At 39.3% G+C, this 24,086-nt stretch overlaps 1 long non-coding RNA gene across 1 annotated transcript in view; it reads right to left on the bottom strand.

Moving 5' to 3' along the window:
* Positions 1-24,086, bottom strand: part of LOC111169010 (uncharacterized) — a 129,229-nt gene that overhangs the window by 56,571 nt on the left and 48,572 nt on the right. The window lies entirely within an intron of this gene.

Below are 24,086 nucleotides of genomic sequence, written 5' to 3'. Positions count from 1 at the left end.
GTGTTACTTCCAATGACACTTGCTCTTAGCCTGTGCAGAGAGCATGGTCCTACAGAAAGGATTCACACATTAGTTTAGTGGGTCCTGGGGACTATGCTAATATGCATTATCACTGCAAGTGTTCAAGAGGTAAACGTTATCTTTTCAAAACTGAATGAAATGTGGCCAGACCTAGGTTACGAATGCTCAGTGGTGACATTTTTTTTTCCTTCTATCCACCACCAAGGCCAACACAGACACTTTTTCTCAAAGTCTACCTCTGCTGATACATATATACTTTTTCTTAACCCATTCTTTCACCAACTGTTAGGATACTGGTCTTATATGAAGTTAAAGTTAATTGATTTCCCATCTTACAGAGCACAAGTCTGTCTCCCACTCCAAGGGGCAATTAAAACCTGGTCACTAAATCCAGCAAGTGCCCCTAAGACATCTCCTCGATTTTCACCTTCCTCTCATGGGGGTTTTCTCTTTCTATCTTTAACACTCAGCCATGCAATCAAAATGTCTTGTTAAATTTTGCCTAGCAACATTTTGGGGGTAGTGAAATACCTGGTGGGTCATACTGCTAGAAAGAAAAGTTTTACAAGTTATTTTTAACTCTCCTTTGTTATTTTACTTTTGGTCCCGACACACATTAATTGAAAGCGAACATTTTCATCTGCGTCAAAGGTAAAGAAAAGATGATAGGTAAACTTTTCCCAGGTGCTGGGACATCCATGCTCCTGCCAGAAAAGATGTCAACTTCCAGACTCCCCTCCTAATGGCACTGCCTGTATTGCAGGGTATGAAGGAAGCGAAGACTGTACGCACGTATTGATTAACACTGCTGATCAGTCCTTGTGAATGTTACTGAATCTTTATTTCTTCTCTTGTTAACATTTCTGTCTTCCGTTCTGATATCCCCTTGACTTGCAATCCTCTTCAAATCGAGGACTTTTTTCTTGAGAAAAAGAATCAGATCTCATCCAATCTGAGTAGCATAGAAACACACAGGACCATCCATACCCACAGACTAGGAGGACAGACTCCTAAGTCATTCAAAGAGAGATAATACGTTCCTGTTTTCAAGCACCTATTTTTCCTCCAACCAATTTCCAGTTAAAGAGCATGTTTTTGTTGTTTAAAAGGAAGCTATGTGCTTTAAAGATAGGAATAGCAGTGAAAAGTAGAAAAAACAGTCCTTAAAAACATCTTCCTCAATGGAAGGCACTGAGGAAGTCATTCAGTGATCCTGACAAGCTAAATCAGTGGCCTAATTATTTTTGCAGAGGAAAGGTGACTCAGAGAGAATATGAAGAATGCTTACAGGAACCTGCATATTTATCTTCTTAAACATACTCTTTTCAACTCCTACTCTCACATACACGGACAAAGGAAAGGGTGAGAAAAGAATATAAAAGCTCACATGATGTGTGGCGATTAACAGTGAAAGCCAGATCTGCTGACAACTGACAAAGAATCAGGTAGTCATTTATTTAATTGGACACCAAGTGACAAGAAGGTGAGATGATTACCAAAGAGATGAATCCTTTGTTCCAGCCTCACGGTTTAAGTCATTTCAAATGGTAAGGGAACTTCTTCAATTTCTCTAGGACACCAGCCTGAAGAGGTTTTTCAATATTAATCCAGGTAATCAGGATCAAGAATACTATTTGCCTCTCTCACAGAAAGAAAAGATTATGAGCCACTGAAACGGACGGGCTAGGAATGCTGCAGGTATTACCTCAGCTGCATGTCAGTGAGATACAGGGAAGTCTGTGCAGTTTGGTTCTTACAGTTTTGTTCAGTGGCATAAAAATATGGTTCAAAAGAGAAACCCCCAACTTCCTCCCTATCTTCAGTGACCTACAGAAGAATTTAATTTCCACTTTACAACTGCTAGAATTCTGACCCAGGAGCATTAAGGTTCTGATACAGAAAAACTGGATACTGGAAGCAAGAATACAAATACATTTTCATCTTCTTTGTACTGGATTTATGAGAGAGAAAAGAATTAAAATTTACTGAGTACCCACTATGTACCCAAGATGTGCCAAGTAATGTGCAACGCACATTATATATTTTATTACGTTCTCACAATAACCCTATCATAAGAAGAAAATATCCCAATACTTCATAGGGCTAAAAATACTTTGAAAACACTATTATTCATGTCTCCAATACTTTGGGGTTCAATTTAAAGGTAAAAAATAGAGTCAACTCCCACTCAGAGTGATGCAATGGTCTCTGTTTAAAGCTCAAGTACTGGTCACTCTGAGCAAAAACAGCTGCCCTCAAGAGAATGTTGAACATCTACAAGACAGACTGCATCCCTAGCAATTCTTAGCAGCTAAGGGCCACCTTCAGGAAAGGGGAAGCAGTGACCCATACTGTAATCCTCTCATGACAGATGACATGGTAGCATCCCACCATGCCAGATGAATTCATTTCCACAATATAGGGTTGGAATACATCTGGATAGGTTAGATCAGAATGGAAGCAAAAAAGATTTGGAAGAGTGTTGCTACTGTCAAATTAAATTTTAGTTACCAGTAACACATGAATACAGGCCACTCTAGAAAGCTGGGTGAGGATGTTATCATCAGTCTTTGGGAGATAAGAGTAGCATTGCACAGGCTGAATGGAAGTGGCTGGAGCCGGGAAGGCTCCCTTCCATTCACCAGCTCTTCTGTTCCAGATAAACATAGCTCTGGGAAGATATGGGTCCCACAAGGTTAACCCAGGGGACCCATGTCACCAGGAGAGGGGAAATTACCAGATGGTGGCCACAATGAGGCAAAGGCAGGAAGGACCTCTTTTTCCTCTTCTTTATAAGTTGCCTACTGGACCATGTGCAGAAGGAGAGGGTCAGATGACCCTCACCAGAGGTCTGTATCTCTATCACTGCAGAGGGTCTTATGTTTAGACCTATAAAGTGAGATCATCCAGTGGACAGGGATATGAACTCTGAGCATGAATTGTCTAGATGGTGGGAGAACATCTTTTCCTCTTGATCTTAAAATATCTCTTGCTATGCAGTGTATTAATACAGGATTCCTGTAGGGCAGGGATAAGACCAGTAAGCTACTTTCAAGAAAAAAAAATAGCAAGTCTGGTGTAAGGATTTTTGAGGAGATAAAATTCTCAACAGGCTGAATTGTAAAGAACACAGACAACAGCCTTAGGGGTACAGCATGGGCAACAGCTCAATGAGGATCAGGGTAGGAAGTTGACTGATCATTTCTCTATTCCCTCCCAGGGTGCAGAAGTCTTTGCTGTGACTACGAAGTAGCTTTACATAAAAGTCTACCAGTCCCGGGCTTCCCTGGTGGCGCAGTGGTTGAGAGTCCGCCTGCCGATGCAGGGGACGCGGGTTCGTGCCCCGGTCTGGGAAGATCCCACATGCCACGGAGCGGCTGGACCCGTGAGCCATGGCCGCTGAGCCTGCGCGTCTGGAGCCTGTGCTCCACAATGGGAGAGGCCACAACAGTGAGAGGCCTGCGTACCGCAAAAAAAAAAAAAAAAAAAAAAGTCTACCAGTCCCAAAAGGATGGAGGCACAACCTATCTAGTCAGCTCATGTCCCCGTGTCTTCCTGAGGCCATCTTTGAATCAGACCCAGCCATGTTCACTGCTAAACTAGACTGCAAAGCTCTGTGATCTGTCACCTAATAGGTCCCAACTCCTAACAGAGTAAGCAAGCATTTCTCAAACTATACTCCATGGAGATACAGATACAGTTATTGATATATAGATATAGATATACTGAGAATTCCAAGGGACTCAGGTTAAGTTTATTTAAGTCAATGATTGCCAAACTTATTCAATCATAGGACTCTAAAAAACAACAAATAAATCTCTTGGGACTTCACTGATCATATTTAATAGACTGGTCAAGTGGGTAAGAGTATCATTTATATTCTCTAGGACAACTGGAAATTCAACCTTACCTCATTGTCTTATGAGTTTTGCTCATCCATTTTTCATTGAAAATTTATTCAGAGCAAACTCTATGTCCACATAATAATAGTTGCTGCCTAATACATAGGGAAATAAAACAGACATGGGTCCTGTCATTTGGGAATAAAAAACAGGCAATAAAAAATATCAAATGATTAGTAATAATATCTAGTGCTATGATGAAAATAATCAGGACATAAAGAAATATGGTCAGAAAAGGACTGGAATAGGCCAAATCCTTAAAGAATGAGATGGAGCCAACCATGAGAAAGCTAGGAGCAAAGGTATACAGCAAAACAACTAAAACCAGATGAGCCGGAGTGAGGTGCTATTTTTATTTTCCATACTGAAATAATACAATTATATTTCTGTATATTGCAAAGAACTTCCATCAATGAAAGAAACTTCCGAATTCTAGAAATTGTCTTCTTGTTATTCTATAATTCTGGAAGTAAAAGTTGGGATATTATCTTTAAGTTTCTTACACTATCTTGTGTTTCTTTTCAAATTAGTCATCAAATTTATTTCTTGTTCCATATCCACCTACCTTGATGGATTCTATGTTAAAGAGAGTAAAGATCATGTCTGTCTTATCACTTGCTATATCATAGATGTTCAAATATCATTTGTTAGGTGGTTAAAACAATTTATTTTTATGAATAAGTATCTTGGTCCTCAGGAGTCTGGGAAAAACACTACAGCATCTGCTACAAATATCGTCTTTTTGGTTGATGTAATCTTCATATCCAGGGTATTTGTTTCACATTGTTTTTAACTATGAACCATTTACATGTAATTGATTTGGGACACATAGGTTAAATAGATACAAACACAATTTTTAAATTATTCAATATCTAACAATATTCTTTAAAAGTGAAGTAATAAAGCCCATGGGTATATTCCTTTCTTCAATTAGAAAAATATTTAAAGTGATTAATGTGCCTCAGTGATCTTAAGTGTAGGATTATAGTGGCATATGTGTTATGAGCTGTGTTTTCTATAAAAATATATAATTTTTCAAAGAATGACCAATGACTGAATAAACATCACTTACATTTCAGAGTGAAAGGATGGATGACATAAAAATATCATAAGTCTGGCTGATTTAAAAATTACTATTTCAAGGGAAACTAAGACAAAGACAAAAAAGAACAATAGAGGAGGAAATTTAATAATGATAGATAACTTTAAGCTAGGAGAGCTCCAACTGGACTCTTTGTTCAATGGATCCCTGTTAGAATAAGTGCTCTGAGCCACGGTCAAACTATGCAGTACCACTGTTGAACAAAACATTTTTAAAGACACATTTGCTTGATCTACAGTTCATAGAGAGTAGTCCTCTCAGATCCTCTGGATAAAAGAAACCTGAGAAAGTCTTTTTGATTCCCTTAAACAGAGTGCCATCTCCCCAGAATGGTGTTCTGTAACACAACTGTCGCCTCCAAATCTTCAACAGCCTCCTGGGTGAGACAGCTTTGGGAAAACCAGGCCAACAAGCAATGCATTTAAGGATGGTTCCAACTGGACTCTTAACAGGAGAGGCTGAGGACGTTTGATGCATTTGGTGTTTTTGTCATTGTTGCCTTCTTTTCAGATTTCCACAAAATTCACTGTAACTCACAAGGTAGGAAAGCAAACAGGGATTTGGGGCCATGAATAAAGTATATGCAAACGGCTACACCTAAGCATGAGCAGATGGCAGGATGCGACAGAGACATGGTCAAGGGAGAGGGAAACGACAGTGTTCATGTTGCCTTAAAAACTAAGCTAAGAAATTCACAGCCAATTATTGTGACATTATTTCTCAGCCAAGTAACCAAGTGAATAATAAGAGAATAAATGAACACTTAGGGGGAAAGATTTCTAATAATTAACAAGCCAATCTGCCATATTAGAATTAAACTGTATCAACTGATTAAAAATACTGTCATTTTGTAAAGTCAAACAAAAGTAAAGCAAATATATTTGGGATTCTCAAAATTGCCATAAAATAAACAGAAATAATTCTGACGAATATCCTAGGTCTGGAACTTACTTTTTTGATGATGTGTGTGTGTGCCTGCATGTGAATGTATGTATGTGTACATGAACGTACATATGTGCGTGTGTGTGTACATACATATATACAAAGTATATATATATGTGTTTTATGTGTATGTGTGTGTATATATATATATATATATATATTTTACAATCTCTCAGTTGCTATTGTGGTATTCCATGAGGCCAAATGAACATATGATCTGTATACACTTTTGACACCACTTTATTCCTTAATCTTATGAGATGCACAGTGTTAGTTAGAATTCAGAGGTGGAATTTCAAATGCATTTATGTCCTGGGAACACAGAAATGCCTGAGTACAGTGATGTGTCCTCCCTACATACCTCTTTAGAAGGATATATATAAGAAAATGAATCTGACTCACAGTATGACTCATCCATTCCAGCAGTTAAGTTTAAAACTCCCAGTAGTTGAATAATATCCCCACAGCAAGCTGCCTGTTTAAAACACTGTGTTGAGCACAAAGCTCAGGCTTGAGGACCAAGTGTGATCTTTTACTCTCTCCAAATGTGACTCTTAAAGATACCAAGTTCATTTATTTCTAGAAAGAGAGAGAATAGCCAGCCTACCCATGGTGACTCTGGCCCTGAATAGTCCTCTAACATCTTGAAGAGAGGAAGTAGGAGGTACAGGCCCTGGAGAGAACCAGAAAACCTTCACGTATTTTTTTAACACATAATCACTCCGATTGCTAGTTAAAAGGTGGTTTAGAATGCTAGCCTTTGGCATACCTAATGCTTTTCTCCATTAGGAAAGATGGTAAAATGCATGTGCTTACACAGAAAAAGAACAGAAAAGATTTACGAATAAAATATTAAAAGTGGTTCTCTCTTGGTGGTGAGAGAACCACTCTCACCGCCAAGAATTATATTTACATTTTATATTTTTTGTGCTCTTCTGTATTTTTCCCCGTGGAACTACATCATTTCTATAATCAGGAAAAAATATTTTTAATTATGCTTTTTCATATTAGCTTTGACTTTTAGTTTATGGTCATGTTAGAATGATATTCTATGCATCTTATGAAAGGCATTATGGCTTTTTAATTGCAGGTTTTATTTTTGATGGGGCAGGGAAACAAAGACATGAATTCTTTAGTTCCGTTTTGGTTTTGTTTTTTAAAGTCTCTACTGAATTTGTAACAATATTGCTTCTGTTTTTTTATGTTTTGGTTTTTTGGCTGCAAGGCACGTGGGATCTTAGCTCCCCGCCCAGGGATCGAACCCGCACCCCCTGCATTGAAAGGCAAAGTCTTAACCACTGGACCACCAGGGAAGTCCCTAATTCCATGTTGTTAATATAAATCTTTCATAGGTGCAGGAGTTCTGATTTTTCAGTATTGTCAGCAGTCTCTGGTTACATTAACCAAAAATAGTCTATTTAAAAAAAAATTTACTGGAAAGAAGGAAGAGTATTCAAAATTCATTATTTCATTTATTCCATTATTGAATTCAGTTATTGACTGCTACACATTGGGTTTATAGAAATGAACAAAATATAGCCCCCGACCTCAAGGAATTCACTAGTGGGAAAGGCTAATAAATTGACAATCATAAACAATTATATACATATACATATGCTACTGAAGCAGGTTCATCTTGCCCAAAACACAGCAAGCCAAAAAGCTGAGACATCGAGGTTTGTAGCAAAGAGAAGTTTTCTTTGAAATATAGCCAAGCAAGAAGACAGGAGAACAAATCTCAAATCCACCTCCCTGAAGGCAAGGGGCTCAGGATATTTATGTGATGAATAAAGAAGCAGGGCGGTCTGAGGTGTGGGAGGTGTGGGGAGCCTGGGGAAAAACGAGTGGAAAAAGGTGTGCAGGCATAACTAAACTACAGGTCTCTGCACATTGGAAAAGCCACAGAGTGGACCCTTGCACAGGCCCAGTTGAAGGGTAGGTGGCCCCATCCAGTCTTAACCAGCTCAGCTGGAACTAGATGCAGCTGACTCCAGGTTTCTGGAAAACGACTCAGGCAAACATCTTATTGCTTAGACTGCATGCCACTTGGAGGACATGCAAGTCCTAAGACAACCTTGGTTAGTAAGGCAGGTGAAATGGATTTGACTAATTACCCATACATAGATGTATATGTATGTGTGTATGTATGTACACGCACACACACTATACATACACACACACACACACACACACACATCTATATAGTTAGGGACAAGCTAAAAGCAACTCTTTCTAGAGAAGATGATGCTTAAGCTGAGCATTAAAGAACTCTAAGAGTTAACTTGGCATTCTAGAAGGGAGTAGAGGGAAAGATCTGTGCAGCAAAAATAACAGTATTTGCAAAGCTATCAATCTATGAAATACTTTGGGGCATTCAGGAAATTTCCACAAATTCAGAATGGTTGAAACAAGGAGCATATGTGAATATGATGGAAGATGAGCCTGGAATTGGATCACAAAGTTTTTATAAATCCATTTTGAAGAAATTTGATTCAACTCCTTGGCAATGGAAGGCCATTAAACACTTTTAAACTTAGAAATCTCTATATCACTTTAAATTCAATGCACTCAAACTCAATACATCTAGTTTCCCTCCAAGACTAGCTCTCATCTGGTATTCCATTTTCCAGTGAAAGTCACCATCATCTGTGCCATTTCATAAGCCAGAGAAATATGCAGCATCCTTCATACTAAACCTCTTCATCCCCATTTTCATCCTGTCACCAAAACACTACTAAAATGTCTCTCTAATCCATCAATTTATCTCCTCATCCACTGTTGCCACCCTAATCAAAGTTACCACTATCTCTCATCTGGACTATGGTGGTACAGAACTATCCAGTGTCCCCAGTTGATTTTCCTGCAATCTGATACTCACATCAAAGCCAGATCTGTTCAAAATGCAAATCTAATCCCATCTTTACCACGTTTAAAACCTTCATAATGCTCTTATGATGAAAAGGGCCTATAAGAACCTGCATGGTTAAGCTCTTGCTACCTTTCCCAACTCATCTCACCTCACTCTCTCTGACCTCCAGCCATTCCGGCTTCCCTCAGTTCTTCAAACAGAGCATGTTCCCCCTCCCCCGACTCCTGCTGCAAGTGCTGTTTCCTTGCTCTAGACTAACCTCCTTTTCCTCCTCTCTGCTTCACACGTCTCTCCCTCATCTCAGGATGTCACTCACTTTCCTGACATCCCTGTGTAGGTCATATGTTCTTTAGTGTGATTACTTCATTATATGTCTTTCCCATTGAACTTTTCAGTCAGTATTGTATTTCTGGCATCTAATATAGGGTCTGACAAATAGTCGATGCTCAACAAATCTTTTTTAACAAACGAATGGATAACATTAACAATTTGTGATTTTAAAGTTTATTCTGAGAGCAATACAAAAAAATTTGCATGAATAAGATTAAAGGTAAGGATAGGGTTAAGAAATAAGTTTCATATCAGACTAGAGATGGTAGTTGTTTGAGCCACACATGGCAGTGAGAATGGAGATGAGAGGGCAAATTTGAGCCCTATCAAGAAGTTAGAATCATCCTATGTGGCTAAGATTTCACTTTGAAACCAGGAAATACCTGTAAGCTTCCAGGAAATGCTAGATGGCTGTCATAGAAATATTTAGATGCTTCTAGGTCTTTGGATCAGGAATATTTCCTCAAAGCAGAAAGCATGATTCACTATTAATGCATAAATTTCTTTTAACAATGACAAGAATTATCCTAAAGTAAGTTTAAGTTGGTGGTATTTTGGGAGGGATGCAGTGGGGAAAGAAGAGAGATTTCAGAGCATGTGTATTTCAAAGGGTTTCCCATGTGATATTGATATAACCCCACCCCTACTTCCACTTCTATTTATTGGCCTCTGATAAGCAATTTGGCTTGAATCCATCGGGGGTCAGAGATGACTATTACCAGAATGCTACCTGTAGCTTCACGAACATGTCAACTCTGAGGAACTAGCGTTTTTTTAATATTGTAAGGAGCTTATTTTAAATGAATAGAATAATATCCTGTTTAATTTATGTTTCAGATGTCTTAGGCAAGACTAAGCCACCACAGCGTAGTCTTAGGCCACAGTGGATTCCTGAGAAAACCTGGGACAGTAGTCATCTATTTCAAAGGACTTAGAACAAATCTAAAGACCTGTGACAGCTCCATGTTCTTGATCTCAACTACTAAAACACAAAATTCAGCCAAGTAAATTTGAAGATAGGATTGGCTTCGTTCAGTGACTCATGAATCAGGCAGCATCCCATTTAGCAACTAGAAGGGTGCTCCCAGGGGATGTATTGATACAAATGGGAAGATTTTTAGGAAGAAGGGTGGAGCAAGGGAGCAATCAGCAAAAGAAAAAAAGGATTATTTTTAGGCCCAGACATCTTTTGGGGTGGGGGGGGGTGGGAATGGCAAGGGTTATATCATGCAGATTACCTCTTCTTCCTCTGGAGGAGCGGGGAATGGAGAGGATCCACATGACATTACTTTATTGGTGCTTACCAGAAAATTCCAGACTAGTTGATTAATATTACATTTCTGGTGAAGGTCAAAACTGCAGTCAGGTCAGTTTTTACACCTAGCTTTGGTATCATGAGCTTTAGCACAAGTGACGTCATTATGAGCCTGTGGTTTTTTTCCCTTAACACAACCAACCACAAGCATCGATTCAGCTCCTATACATACATCTCCAGGAATTTTCAGTGTGCTTTGTAACCCATGAATGTGCCTATTACGAACCATTAGCAGAAATTTCTCTTTCAGTTAGAGTGCTTCTCTGTGAATGGGCTCATCTTCTTAAACATGGAAAAAGATTAAGAGCCATTCAAAGAGATCTGCAAGATGTCTAGTAGGGATGCAAATGTGCAGGATATGGACAAAACGAGTAGCTCCACTTGTGAAACATTTGGATTACGGGAACTTAACTTAGAAAGCACTGCTACTTTCCACTTGAGAAAAGGTTTTTAATTTTCATTTCTTCATATCCTGACTCCATTTCCTCTCTTACAGATGTGGTGATGCATTTAGTTCTTGGCATTCTAATTTTCTTGTTCTACACTGTGTATCTCAGAGCTCTCAATTCACAATTCACTTTCTTAGCCTCGCTCTCAACTCTTTCCTTTTGACTTCAAATTTACATCTGCTTCTCAGAGATTTAGTCCAACATCTCCAAAAGCACACTGGACATTTTCAACTCAAACTTAAGATGTCATGTATACACCAAGCACATCATTTTTCACCTACTCCCATCCAGAGAAACATTTTCTATCAGTGGTAGTAAACTTGGTGTCAGCCTTCACTTAACACTTTCTATGTTGCCTCATTCAGATGGGTAATCAAGTGCTACTGACTTTCCCACCGCATCCTACTACTTCTCAAACCTACCCTATCCACCAGCATTCCCTTAACCTTGCCCACCGATCACTTTCTCTGCTGACACCCTGGTCATGGATTTCTTGCTCCCTAACCTTCATCAGTCTCTCAGAAATGTTTATCAATATCCCACCTCCCTCACTCTCAACAGATGTCCAGGCTGTCTATCACAAGCTCCTTAAGTTTCTCTATTCTCCATCTCCAAATCTGTTTCTCTACCTGAGCAAAAAATAAGTATTTTACATTTTCACTAGTGTATCCACTTCCTTGTGTCCTGAACCCTGTTTTTGCTCACTTTTCTCAGCATTTAATTCTATCATTTATCTTCTTTAGTTCCTTCATTTTCATTCATTCAATGTCCATTGGTATTTTTTCCTTCACTTACAAATTTGCTTAGATTTTAAATTTCCTAAAAAAAACAAAGAAAAACCTATTATAACCCTTCTAGCTACTGTTCTAGTTCTGTCTTTCATTTCTGAAAAAAGTTCTACAATCAAATTATCTCTGTATACTATAACCTCAATTTTTTCTTCACCTAAATAACCATTTGTCAATACGTGATCAGCCATTACATTACTAATGAAACCACACCTTCAAAATCATTAATAACCTCCTAATCACCAAATTCAATAAACTTTTTCAGTCTCCCTTTTCCCTGACTACCCTGTATTATGTACCATTTAACTATTTTTTCCTTCTTTACCTCTTTTACCTGGTTTCCATGACATCACTGTCACTGCTAAGCAGATCTTTCCTTAACTTTGACTAATCTTTCTAATCCTTTATTGGTTCCCTAAAGTCTGTCTCCATAGCTACTTAAGTTTTTCTCCATGACCTTTTATTTCCCTTCATCTTCTCCATATTCTCACTTGTTTTTTTTTTTTTTCCTATTGCTTCTACTTCAGGACCCATTTCTATGGAAACAGATCCCAAGTTTTGTGTACCCAGTCCCAACCCTCTTCCCATACTACAGCCAATGATTCATTACCACCACATTTCCCCAAATTCTACATGCCTAAACCCAAATTTACTCTCTTCGCCAAATGTCTCCATGTTTGTAGTGGACCCAGGATGTTTCCAGTTCCTCATTTACTAAGTGTATTTATTCAACAAACATTTACTAAGCTCATACTCTGTCATTTGAAGATCCAAACAGAAAACCAGAAACCACTCAAAATGTTCTATACAGAGAGAACTTAATACAGAAGATTTGTTACACAAGTGATGGAAGCCAAACAGGGGATGATGAAGTAACGCATAGATTAGCAAAAGCTAATCTTGACTAGAATAATGAGAGGAGGTTTTGGTAGAAGGTTCAAGATTTAAGATCACCCAGAAGAAGCTGCAACCACGGCAGAAGCTACAGCAATAACAACAAAAAAGGTGCAGCTGTTGCCAGAGACGCTGCTCAAGCAGGAAGAGAGTGAGAAATACCCTGGATTCTCACTTTCTTGTACTCCAGTGTCCACTAGTGCCTCTTTCTGGACAAACCAATCCAGAAGCCAGTGGTCATTATAACCTGGAAAATGCAATCCACTGAAGTTACCCCTCTCCCCACAACTCCAGGGGAGGTTACACAGAGCAGAGTCAAAGAAGAGTGAAGAATGGATCTGAGAGCAAAACAAGCCAATAGATTCAAGCCACGTTGAATCTATTCTTGCCTTTCTACCATATTGTATTCTCATACACCACCAGCAAGCTTCCACCTAAGATGGTGCAGCTCTTCTTTACAGAAAGTTGTTCTCATGCTCTCCTCACAGAAAGGAGACACAAAGATCCATCAGTCATTATTTTTATCTCAATAATTAATGAACTTCAGGTGATATGCAGTCATTCACATCTGTCTCAGATGTGGCTTCTTATTGGTCTAGTGACTTGTGCACTAAATTGTGAAGTTTAGCACCACCAAATTCCCTTTACAAAAAGAGTATAGAAAGGAAAAGGGGAAGGGGAGAGAGGATATCCATAGCTCCTACAGTCCCCATTTCAGTAACTGATGCCAAGACCGTAGCTGATTTTTTTAAATAGCAGTTTTATTGAGATATAATTCACATACTATACAATTCACCCATTGGAAATGTATAATTAAATGGCTTTTAATATAGTCACAGATAACATGCAACTGTCAGCACAATCAATTTTAGAACATTTGCACCCTCCCCCCAAAAGAAACCCTATATTCATTAACAATCACTCCCTATCTCCTCCCACCCCTTGTTGAAGATCCCCCCATTTCTTTGAAGATCAGTTTAAAATCCAGTCACCCCAGCTTTCAGGCCCTACTCCAGACTCTGAAATTGGAAACATTTACTGTCTGGCCTATTCATTTGGATTCCCCATAGTGCTAATCATCTTTTTTATGTATATGCTCTGTTCCCCCAATTAGATTATAAGTCTCTTAAGAACAAGACTCTTGTCTTGATGGAAGAGATGGAAAACATATTGAAATGTAGCTGCCTCACTGAATTTAATCCTCTTTTATTTGTTTTTTGATTAACTCGTATTACTGAGAACTTTTCCCCTAAGAGAGATTTTCTTCCTTAATCATTTCCCCCAAGAAAATAATTCAAAACTGATGGGATAGATTTAACCAGCAAATTTAAGGAGTGTGTTAAAACATGAAAATGGAACAGTTAAGAAAAACACATCAGAAATTATTTGTGATTCTCATCTATTGCCAATATGCATTTAAGATGTGCTGGAAATGCTGATGTTTCTTTTGTTCCAGCATTACAACAGTGTCCCTTCACTGCGGTATATAACAAAGTGTGATACTAACACAAGGCGGGGAATAAAACAGTTTCATTTCCTCTAATATATGTTGAATTTACAACTTAAATATGGTGTTAGATGTAGTACACTTTTAATCAATTCTTTCAAATGTATAAATATTTATATGTGGTTTTAAATATGTAAAGACATCTTTCAGTCTGTTTCCTGAAATGAAACACTTGAATAATTAACACTTTTTTTAAATTTCTTTTTTTTAAAAAATAAATATCAGGGTATTGGATAAGTAAACTTTCCTTTCTATACTTATCTTTTCCTTTCTCTTCCTTCCCCTTCCTTCATTCTTTCCTTTTTTTTTTGCCACACCGCAAGGCATATGGGATCTTAGTTCCCCAACCTGGGATCAAACCCACACCCCCTGCACTGGAAGCACGGAGGCTTAACCACTGGACCACCAGAGAAGTCCCTTCTCTTGTCTGTTCTTACTTTCCTCTCACTCCTTTCATTCCCCTTAGGAAGACATTAGGACAACTTCTTATATTTGTTAGGAACAATCTTGAAAAGCTAAGAGAATTAAATTAACTGTGGAAGAAGAAGAAAGTTCATATAAAATTAGTGTCAGGTTCTCCCCATCTCTACATCTTATGGCCATCATGAAAATAATAACAGGTCATATATCCTGCTTTATATGAAGCTCTGAAATAAATCCTTACCTTGAACACTATTTTGAAATATATAACGACTTCCAAATTAGGCAACATCAGGTAACGTTTCTACGGTACTTATTTTGTGGCTAGAATTGTGTAAATGTTGGGGATGTTTCACTGTCTGGTAGAGAAAGAAACATAAATGAAATAATGGCAACACGGTGATAAAAGTGCTGTCTAAAGTACCATGGGAGCACTGAGCACAGTCATTCGTTTCACCAGTATTTCTGAATGCCATGTTTGTGCCAGGTACTATTGTAGATGCTGGGAATACAAAGTTATTTTCCCTCGAGCAAATCATGGTTAATACAAAATTACCCTACAGTGTAATAATCAATTGCCAAGTTAAAGCTGAATACAGAATGTCGTGGAAACCAGAGGATGGAACTAGAACAGAGGGGGAGATCTCGGGAATGTCACAAAAACTCTGGAAAAGAGTTCACTGCAGAGTGGAATCTTAAATGATGAGTAGGAGTAGAATGTACTTGATCTCATAAGAAAAAGTGTGTGTGGAAATAGGAAGGATAAGAAAAGACCATGCCATGCAGAAAAGATCTTTATAGAGAAGTAAACAGTGTGCTGCCTTAAAGGACCAAAAATTGGCATCTCTGAATTTCAAGGGGCTCCTGAAGAATCTGCAAGAGATAAGACTGCAAGCAAGGCTGAGAAGCAAGGAAGAATCGGGTCATGAAAACCTTCTGTGCCGTGCTTAAGGACCATAGACTTTATCTTGAAGACAACAGGGAGGCACTGAAGAATTAAAAGAGGAATAACATGATCAGCTTTATTTTTTAGAAGAATCAGTCTACGTCTGCAGTGACAGGCTGTATTGGTGGATTGAGGGTTGTGGGAAAGGTAAGGGAGATAGAGGGAGACCCACAAAGAGTCTTTCTTGCCGCTCCCCAGGTGAGAAATGTTAAGTGCCTGAATTAAGGCAGTGACAGTGGCTATGGAGAAAAAAGTAGGAAGGCTAGAGCGAGTTTAGAAACAATTGTGCTTGTTTCTAATTGTGTAAAAAGGGTATAGAAGAGGGAAAACTTAAGGATAATTAGATGCCTGGCTTGTGCAACATGTAAGGAATTGGGCAGAGGAATAATTGGGGTAGGAGGGAGAGAAATGACTTAAGTTTTTATTTTATATTTTTATATCTTTGGTGGAGTATAATTGTTTTAGAATGTTGATAGTTTCTGTTGTACAACAAAGTGAATCAGCTATAAGTATACATATATTCCCATATCCCCTCCCTCTTGAGCCTCACTCCCACCCTTCCCATCCCACCCCTCTAGGTCGTCACAAAGCATTGAGCTGATCTCCCTGTGCTATGCAGCAGCTTCCCACTAGCTATCTATTTTACATTTGGTAGTGTATATATGAGAAATGACTTAAATTTTGCACATACTACGCTTAACATTAAGAAAGGGGTTGGTGCTGGATATGTGTGTGATAAGGTATGGATGAGACCACTAAGACCAGCAGAGAGGATCTATAGAGTAAGAGAAGAGGAGACTTGAACCAAAAAGAGCCCAAGATTCCTGCAGAGGAAGAAAGAACTGACAAAGGGCAGATAAGCAGTTAGACAGAAAACTAGAGAGGGTGTTAGAGCCACATGAGTAGTCTCAAGAAGGAGTAACTGAACATGTCAAATTCCACAAGGGGATATGTATTTATTCCTTTTTACTTTTTGGTTTTCTACATTTTTTTCTACCTCCAGCTTATATTTTAATATATAAAAACTGTCATATATACCCACCAGCACTCCATCTTTATCCTATCCTGCAAATTATTTTATTAGAAAAAAATCTATTTTTAAAGCCATGTGGGATGACAAAACTTGTGCTTTAGAAGGTCAGTCCGAGAGCAGTTTGCAGGCTCTAATAATAGTCCCAGAGACAATAGAGAGAAGGGAATGGATTCAGTAAATATCATGCTTATTGAATTGATATAATTTTATATTTAAATTAGAGGTAAACAGAGAAGGAAATGAAAGAGCCACAGATATTTAGAGACATCAGGATTGAGTATCTGGAAAAGTGAGATCTGAGAAACAATGCAGGCATTGGGCTGGGGAGGGGAAAGGCAGACAACAGTGAAAGGCAATCCAGTCTGTTCTCCTAAGTGTATTCTATTTGTTTTTCACCCCAGACATAGTCTGGTAGTAATGGGTGCTACTCATCAACTATTCCTGGCTCTCCACCTCCATGGCATATGGTAGAAATGCGCTTCTTTCCTGTACTTATGGATGAGTGTACCTCGTGATAAGATTTACCCCATCAGTTGTGAGCAAAAGGAACCAGAGCACTTTCTTGCTTATGTGAGACCCTCCAGAGCTCCTTTCCTTCTCTCACTACAACTGTCCACGCTTGAGTTGGCAACTATTCAGGCAGCCTGAGTGCTTGAATAATAACAATGAGCTTCTAACCCACAACAGACACATATCATGAATGAGAACTAAAATTTGTTGCTTAAAGCCACTAAGTCTTGGGGATACCTCAGCATAACCTAGCCTATCCTGACAGACACATACTCCCTGGGTGATTTCATAAACTCCCATATCTTCAGCTGTCACTGTGCACTGATGAAATCCGGTCCACAACTTTAGCTTTCAGCCTTGAAATCCAGACCCTTATTTCTAGCTGCCTGTAGGATGTGACAAGCATTTCAAATTGACCATTCTAAAACCGAACTCATTAATAGTGACTATATTTTTTTTCCAAGCACTTACTCTGTCCCAAGTGCTTGCCATACCTTTTACATAAATTATACCATTTCATTCATATAATAAATCCAAGGGCAACATACCATTATACCCCAGCTTTAGAATGTAAATCCTAAGAAGAACAGGAAGTGGTAAAGGAGATGAAGTAGAAGCTCTTAGAGCAGTAGAAGAAGAACCAAGAGAGTCAAAAGAAAAGGGAGCGATAACTAATGTGAAATATCACAGATAAGTCAAAGGAGATAGAAATAAAGTGATTCCAATGCTTTGCAATTAGGAACTTACTGGTAACTTTCAAAGGAACACTGAGGTAAGGAGTAAAGGAGATACGAGGCGGTGGAGGGAGTGAATACAGAAAACTCAAGAATTTTGATGATATCTAAGGGAACAGAGTAGATAAGGTATCAGCTGGAAAAGGTTGGAAGGTTTAATTTGGGGATTGTTTATAAAGAGCTGCAGGCATGTTTACAGGCTAAGATGAAAATTTAAACATATAGGAGAGAGAATGAGAGAATAGTTGATGATGCAAACTTCACGAAGAACTAGACAGAAATGGTACCATGAGCACAAATGAAGGATTTAGAGTTAGGCAGGAAGAGGAATTTCTATTCTTCTGAAGTTAAGTAAGAAAGGGTACAGGCAGGTTTGAGGGGAGGAGTCAGGGTTTAAAACAGTTCATGCTGATGGTCTCCAGAATCCTTGTTAATGTGGCAAGGCCAGCTGCTCAGAGATCCAGGAGGAACGAGCAGAGGGTTCACTTAAAATATTTATTTGAACTTAGAAAAATAATGAGGTTAAAAATAAAACATAAAAGATGTTTTGGAAAACATCTTTTAAAAAAATTGGAAAACACTTTTTTAGAAAATAGTAAACCCCATAATGAGTGAAGAGTGAGTGCTGATTCTCTGTCATAACCACCTTCTATTTAATCATTCATGAAGCTATGTATCGCAGTATGATTGGAGCTTACAAGTAATCCTGAACTTCACTGTTGCCAATAGTTTTTTTGTTTTTTGTTTTTGTTTTTGTTTTTGCAGTACGCGGGCCTCTCACTGCTGTGGCCTCTCCCGTTGCGGAGCAGAGGCTCCGGACGCGCAGGCTCAGCGGCCATGGCTCACGGGCCCAAACGCTCCGTGGCATGTGGGATCTTCCCGGACCGGGGCACGAACCCGTGTCCCCTGCATCGGCAGGCGGACTCTCAACCACTACGCCACCAGGGAAGCCCGCCAATAGTTTTAATTTCCTCTAGGAATAAGCTTTTTGTTAGAGCTTACTGATTTGTCCCTGATGTGTGATTTAAGTGGTTTCTCAAAGTGGGAAGAAGACCAGTCAGGTAGAAAGATCATTGAACAGAGACTTAGCAGATCTCACCCCCAAGCCCAGTTCTACCACCAGCTAGTCATCGTCTCCTGAAAACTGACTCACTTCTCCATCCACAAGACCGTTCCAGTTCTAACTACTTACTTCTACTTACCACCTCACCTATGCAACTCCATGTATAGCAAAAGGGCTCTTGACCTTTTAAAAAATATGACTCAAGAGAGCAAAGCATTTCTGGATAAATTCCAAACTTTGCTAATCAAGAACTTCTTCTCCTAACTGTAAATACGCCCTCAATGGTCCAAAGAGGTCATGGACCCAGCGACTTTCTGGCACATGTGCTGGCATAGCACAGAAGTCAAAGAGTTTCCCAATAAAGTGTAAGAAAGTGTGTATGATCCTGTCAGAATGGCTATCATCAAAAAGAACACAAATAACAAATGTGGAGAAAAGGGAACCCTCGAACACTGTTAGTGTAAATGTAAACTGGTGCAGCCATTGTGGACAACAGTATGGAGGTTTCTCAAAAAACTAAAAACAGAGCTACCATATGACCCAGCAATTCCACTCCTGGGTATATATCTGAAAAAAACCAAAAACATTAATTCAAAGAGATACATGCACCCCAATGTTCTTAGCAGAATTATTTACAGATGCCAAGATGTGGAAGCAGCCTAAGTGTCCATAAACAGATGAATGGATAAAGAAGATGTGGTATATATATACAATGGAATACTACTCAGCCATAAAAAAGAATGAAATTTTGCCATTTGCAGCAACATGGATAGACTTAAGAGGGCATTATGCTAAGTGAAATAAGTCAGACAGAGAAGGACAAATACTGTATGATATCACTTATATATGGAATCTAAAAAATACAACAAACTAGTGAATGTAGTAAAAAAGAAGTCTTATAGATATAGAGAACAAACTAGTAGTTAACCAGTGGGGAGAGAGAAGGGTAGAGGGGCAATATAGGGGTAGGCGATTAGGAGGTACAAACTATTAGGTATAAAATAAGCTACAAGGATATATTGTACAACATGGGGAATATAGCCAATATTTTTAATAACTATAAATGGAATATAACATTTATAATAGCTATGAAATTGTGAATCACTATATCATACACCTGTAACTTATATAAAATTGTACAGCAACTATACGTCAATAAAAGAAAAAAGGTAAGTGTGTGTGTATGCGGCTGTGAGTAGTATGTGTTTGTGCATGTGTGTATATGTGATATATACATTAGTATGATACAAAATGCTATAATAAATAAATCCTACTATGTAGTAGTTTAACATAAAAGTCATTTCTTCTCTCTCATGTAACAACCCAATGCAGGTGTTCCTGGTTGGTGAATGTTCTTCCCTTGTGGAGTAGGTGGTCCAGAGACCCTCAGAACTAACATCTTGTGGCTCTACCATACCCTAAGTTCTCAGAGTTCACTGCATCCAGGAAGAAGGGGAAAGAGAGGGTAGAGAAGGCATTTCTTAAATGAGGAATGATACACATCACTTCCTTGCTGAAGTACTGATCATACGGCCTCACCTTGAAGGAAGTGAGGCTGGTAATGGTGGCTCTTAGCAAGGTATCATTTCACACCAACAATATGCAAGGTGAAGCATAAATATTTATGAACAGTGAGCCATCTCTGCAGAGCCAGTCCCTCTACTACACCCTTCTTCCCACACATAAAACACACTCACTGCCTCCCCAAAGAAGTCAACCCAAAGTCCCAACCAGTCACTGTATCTGGGACAACGTCCGAATCCCTTTAAGGTGTATGGTGTTCTCCATCGGGGACAGGTGTGTCTCCTTGTGGGTCGTGACCCACAGTCCAATTAAGGTTTCCTTTGTGTAAAGGGGAGAATGGTGATGCTTAGCAGCCATGGTCCACAGCAATAAGGAATCTTTCCAGGAAGAAATAATAAAGACCCTCTGCCTTCGCAAGGGAAGACGTTACATGCTTTGACTCTGCTTCTGCTTTTTCTGAGAAACTTCCTTGTCCATAGCTCTCCATAGCCCCTGGTTCTGTTCCCTGGGAGTTTCTTTTTGTCTATTCTCCTCCATGGTCACCTTTGAACTGGGCATTGGGAAGTGTTCCCTCCTTGGAGGCTATGGCTTCTTCAGCCCATGTCCTGATGGTACCTTCAGGCTGATTTATAAGCACAGGACTTTTTTAGTATAGGCTTGTGATGACTTTGACATTTCAATTCTCTTAGACTTCTGATACAATTGTTTCTATTCATCTCCATGTGCCAAGAGCTTGTGACATTATTACTCAACATTGCTTAATTTTATGGGTTTCTTGCTCCCAAGTCTTTCATCTTAATGGTAGTTTCTTTGAGGCCACCTAAAAAATAGACTTGGATGAGAAAGAAACATCCTTAAGTTCTTTGTTGCAAGAGGAAGGTTTCAGTTTAACTACAAAAATCCTAATATGTCTTCGTTCAAACTTCTATTCATTCTTATTACTTAGTGTTTCGAGTCCAAAACCATTAGATTTTCCAATCCTGAAAGTCCCAAATTTTGAGAAACCTCCCTATTATTTCTGCTCAAAGTCTCCAATTCTTGCCTATGCTCATCTTCTAGCTTTTGAGGGCTGTGGCATTCCTGGGCTTGTGGCCACAGCACTCCAGTCTCGGTCTCTCTAGTCACATTGCTTCCTCCTCTACTGTGTGTGAGTGTGTGTGTGTGTGTGTGTGTGTGTGTGTAAGAGCTCTTGTAGCCTCCCCTCAGCATTTCACTTTCATCATGACAAATATTAGACAACAAAACCCTACCCAATCCAGATTTGGTCACAACTGAAACTCACAACTTAATAAAAGGAGGAGCATATTCAGGGCTTCCAGCTATGAGGCTCTCAATCCCAGAATCCTTATAAATTAAGCACAGTTTCCTATTTTCTTATGCTGCAGACGAGATCTTTCTACCACTCCATGCCTCGATGTCTCCTTGAGGGCTGGGGAATTTATCAGATAAAATTGCTCAGCCTGGCCTCCTACTAAGAACTCAGAGTGAGAGGAGTTTTAAGGGCAGAACTCTGAGCCGCGTCCTTGAGTGAAACAGTCAATGTCATCTCAACCCTACAGTTGCCTTATTAAGGAGGTAAACAAAGTGAAGGAGTGGGTTGGGGCTCTGAGAGGAGGAGGAATGAAGAGAACACCTGCTCCGTGCTCTGTTGTCTCTGGTAAAACAAACAAAAGCCCAAGATTTTCATATACATGAGGTTGTCTTTGTTGCAATATCTTGTCAAATAAATTGAGTCTTTAATGTGCAGTATGTTTCCCGCCCCCTCCCAAACTTTCTCTATCAAGAAGATGCAGTATCAAAGGACTGCACACACTCAATTTCACGAACCAATAAGCACAGCTTTTGCATTAATTGCCATTTCGGCTCCCTGGAAAAGAATGACAGAAGTTATCAGGAAGATGCTCATTACTGCCAGGCTTTATCTGATGGTAATGGAAACCTGGCCAGTCACAAACTGAAGCTTCCCAAATGAGGACCAGCTCTCAATTGAGAGAACAGGACTGGCTGCTCCCGGATAGTTCCTTGCACATTTTATTAGCAAGAACAGCCACAGGTAAAATTTCTCCTTCGTGCAGCTTTCCCTCCATTGGCTTCCTGGCTCAGCAGAATGCCAGTATTTCTGGTTCTGACCCCGATACCCAGTTCAGATATCTTGTGGTCATGACCATACTCTGTGACATGTGCCCTGGGCCATCACTGGAAGATCCAGGCAAGGGCTCAATCTTGCCCAGACTGAATCAGTCACTAGGCTGTCCTCTATGCCTAATAGTGAGGCCTGGGGACTGACATTTACTGGAGCTGAGTTGAGGTGACGGCAAGAGTTGAAGATAGAAAGGACATTAATTTCTGCTTCTGAGACTCCAGAATTGCACTAAGATCTTCTCTTCCAAACTCCAGGATGTTCAACTTTTTCTTTAATTTCATAAGCTTCCCTAATATCTCTCCAATGAATTCCTTTCTTTCTTCAAGCTAGAAAGGATTGGTTTCTGTTTCTTGCAACTTAAAGGAATCAAATTAATATTTCCTTTGGGGTGTAGCTTAGAAACCACGAAGCTCATTATATTTTCAGCATATTGCTGAAAATGAGATCTAAATCCTCCTGGAGAAGGGCCTCAACGTTTTCAGTATATATATTACCTTCCTTACTCTCTCCTCACTTCCCCTGAATCTTAAAAACACATTTCAGGAGACCTGAAAATTTATCACTCTTCCTAGACACTTGACCTGTTCCATATCAGAGTGCAGTTGGAGTCGGGGATACCCAGCAGAAAACAGAATATTAACTGGAGCACAGGTTTAGAGAGAATCCTGTGTTCTGGATGCTTACCCAGAAACTTCTCCTGACACCCGCACCCCACCCCCACGTACCGCCCCAGGCAGCTTCACAACAAATTCCCCTTGAACCGCAGACAGTGGATTTCCAGCAAAAGCCACAAGCACGGCACCACAGTGACTTCTATGCCATCCAGTGAGCCACAGTCATGCCCTCTCCAATGAGGTCTGGATCTCAGTTCTGGAAGGGTCCTTTTCCTGGGTCTCTCAGCCGATCCTTACCTTTACTATTCTTGTACTCTAAGGTTTACTTCCCTCCTATTAATCAATCTCTCATTATATCCATCTTCTGTTATAGTTTACAATTTTTATACTAAACTTCTCTTTTAATAATCTCTGTGTAGTTTTTGTCTCCTAGTTGGAAACTGACTGGCTGATATAGTTAATATCATATATTAATATGATGGTTAATATTATGTGTCAACTTGACTGAGCTGCAAGATTCCCAGATATCTGGTTAAACATTATTTCTGAGTGTGTCCACGAGGGTGTTTCCAAAAGAGATTAGCTTTTACATTGCTAAACTGATTAAAGCAGATGGCGCTCCCCAGTGTTGAGAGGCACCACCAAATCTGCTGAGGGCTTGAACAAATCAAAAAGGCAAAGGAAGTTTGAATTTACTCTATATCTACCCTTGGCACTCCTGTCTCAGGCTTTCAGACTCAAGCTGGAATCTACATCATTCGCTGGTTCTCAGGCCTTCAAACTACACCATCGGATTCCTGGGACTCCAGCTTGTAGATGGCAGACCATGGGACTTATCAGCCTGCATAATCATGTGAGCCAATTCCTCATAATAAATTTCATTATATCTAGATATAGATATAAACCTCTATCTATCTTAAATAGAGATATAGATATATAATAAATATCATAATAAAAATAAATATATCTGTTGCTTTTGT

Source organism: Delphinapterus leucas, chromosome 12, assembly GCF_059928025.1.
Source record: "Delphinapterus leucas isolate spDelLeu-1000000601 "Yukka" chromosome 12, BTC_Dleu_Yukka2, whole genome shotgun sequence".
Lineage (NCBI taxonomy): Eukaryota > Metazoa > Chordata > Mammalia > Artiodactyla > Monodontidae > Delphinapterus > Delphinapterus leucas.
Note: the sequence above shows the minus strand (reverse complement) of the source record. Positions and strands in the feature narration are given on the sequence as shown.